This window comes from Oreochromis niloticus, linkage group LG7, assembly GCF_001858045.2.
Source record: "Oreochromis niloticus isolate F11D_XX linkage group LG7, O_niloticus_UMD_NMBU, whole genome shotgun sequence".
Classification (NCBI taxonomy): Eukaryota; Metazoa; Chordata; class Actinopteri; order Cichliformes; family Cichlidae; genus Oreochromis; species Oreochromis niloticus.
In genome coordinates, this window is record NC_031972.2 from 28,446,281 (window position 1) to 28,449,018 (window position 2,738).

The window sequence follows — 2,738 nt, forward strand, 5'->3', positions numbered from 1 at the left end:
TTGTGTGGTTTGAGGGATAATGTGTTGTAGTGCTGAAATGCTTGCATAGTATTTACCATATTGAGACTCTTTGTTTTCAAAGTATCAGCAAATATAATTAAAACTTTACAGATTTAGGGGTTTTTTTTTTTGTTTTTTTTTTTTCATTTTAAAACTCAAACGATATTAAATGGAATGGGGATAAGACTCAAATCAAAGATCAAATATTAATTGGAAAATTAATAAAAATAAACCTAAAATAAAACTGACCATGTCTGATAGGAAGGTTACAGTAACCGGTGGTATACTGATGAGCATCAATGAATGCACAACATATCAAACCTTGACACAGACTAACTACAGCAACAGAAGACCACACTGGTGCCACTCCTGTCAGCTAACAACTGGAAACTGGCTACAATTTGCACAGTCTCGCTTAAACTGGACAATAGAATATTGGAAAAGATGTCACTTTTGAGTCTTGATTTCTGTTGCCACATTTGGATGGAAGAATTCTTGGTATAAAAACATGAAACCAGGGATTTGTTCTGCCTTTCATCAATTGTTCAGGATGCTTCTGGTAGTGTAATGGAGTGGGGTATTCTTTAAGCGCACATTGTGCCCCTTAATACCAACTGAGTATTGTTTAAAGCAGGGGTAGGCAACTCCAGGCCTCGAGTGCTGGTTTTAAGATATCACTCTTTGTCAACACATCTCAATCAAATGATTAGTTCATTAACAGGCCTCTGGAGAACTTCAAGACATGTTGGGGAGGTAATTTAGCCATTTGAATCAGCTGTGTTGGATCAAGGACACATCTAAAACCTGCAGGACGCCGCCACTCGAGGCCTGGAGTTGCCTACCCCTGGTTTAAAGAATACTGCCTGCCTGTCCCTTTATAACAGTCTACCCTTCTTCTGATGGACATTTCTAGCAGGATAACAAGCCATATTACAAAGGTCTATTCATCTCAGACTTGGTTTCTTGAAAATGACTGAGTTTATTGTACTCAAATGGCCTCCAGTTACCAGATCTCAATCCAATCCTTACCCAGAAGGAACACAGACCTCAACCACACAATGTACAAACTGTCTTGGCTAAACACTACAAAAATGTGAACTTTCTGACCAGAGGCAAAAACTAAAAATCTGGACCAAATTTACACAAACATTAAAGAAGCATAGAAGGCTTTGCCCTCTGTCTGTTGGATCACATTTCACTGGCAGTGACTCCATAATATAGAACTCTAATCTGTAGAATCAGATCAGCTGTTAAAACTGTTCAGGTCTGGAGTGAGGAGATCGCTTCACTACTGCAGAACTGTTTTGAAAGTGCAGCTTGAAACAGCATCAGGAAATGAGTATAAACTCTATGACAAGCCTATTTCTCATTTTGAAATGGCCCTTTACTGGCACTGTTAAACACACCACATGCAAATCAAACTCAAAATTCTGTATTCTTCATAAGCCTCCAAATCATCCAAGGATTATCTAAAAAGGGGAAAAACTACTACTGCTACTACTTTACCAATGTTGTACTTATGTTTGATTTGGAACTGGTAGCTTTGTCATTCTTTTAGTATAATGTAATGTGTGATGTGACTTCTGGGATTTATCTGAAACCAGACATTTAATGACACAATGTTTGATCAACTCTTAGGGCCAGTGTAACTTATGCTAGCTTGTTGCATTTGCTAAAACAAAACAAAACAAACAAATCTGCATGCATCTGACAGCATCCATTGCTGTTGGTGAGAAATGAGACTGCTTTTGTTTACTTCTGTGTGAAATTGAATAGCCATTGTTGTGCAACGGTAGAATGAAAAGCTTGACAAGCGTAACATAGCAATAGAGTAGCACTGAATTTACACTTGTTTAAAATTCACTTATCAGACTCTGTTTGATTGCCTCATGCACTCTTTTTCCAAGCAGCTGGAGCAGACAGCACGACGGGATAGAATTGCTGCAACATCAACAAAGCTATGACTGCGAAGATTACACATTTCATGGAGTATAAAGAGGCTTTCCTTGAAAACCTCAACCATAAAATCTCAATATACAGCATGGAGGTCAAGAAGGTAGAACATTCAGAAGTGGCCCTTCGTGGAGCAGTTTGAAATGAAGTGTTGCCTTTAAGTGTATGACCACTGGAACTTTCACCTACACACAATTAAAATTAAAACAACACTCTCTCATACCTACAAGAGGTTATACCATCTTTGTGCTAAGCGACTTTCCATATATTGATTGAAAAGAGAGTACAATTTGCCTCAGAAAGTAAAGGTGGTAAAAATAGAGAAGGGAAAATGTACAGTAAAATAGTTGTCAGACCCTATAGCTAAGATAAGATGGCCTTTATTAGTCCCACAGGTGGGAAATTTGTTAAAACTAAGAAAAACAACCAGAACTAGCACAAAACGGTAGAACATGGTTGCAGAGTCTAATTACTAATACGTTAGTTATAAAAATTACTAGAAGAAAAAAGATAAGAAGGAAAGAAACTCAGAATGAGCAGAGCTGCTGTAACAGGCTGCCGCACACGGGGGGCGCCGGAAGTAGCTCCCCTGTTGCCCTCAGGCTTTTTACTTTTATCTGTTAGTAATGGAACAGAGTCCAGCAGTTATATCTACCCAGATGTTAAACTGAAGGTCAGACTAACTGTTCAAACTAACTGTAGGTGACAAACACACAAGCAGTAGAAAGAGAGAAAAGGCAAAATGGAGGGAGAGAGAGCGAGCGTGGGAGTGAAATCATTTGGAT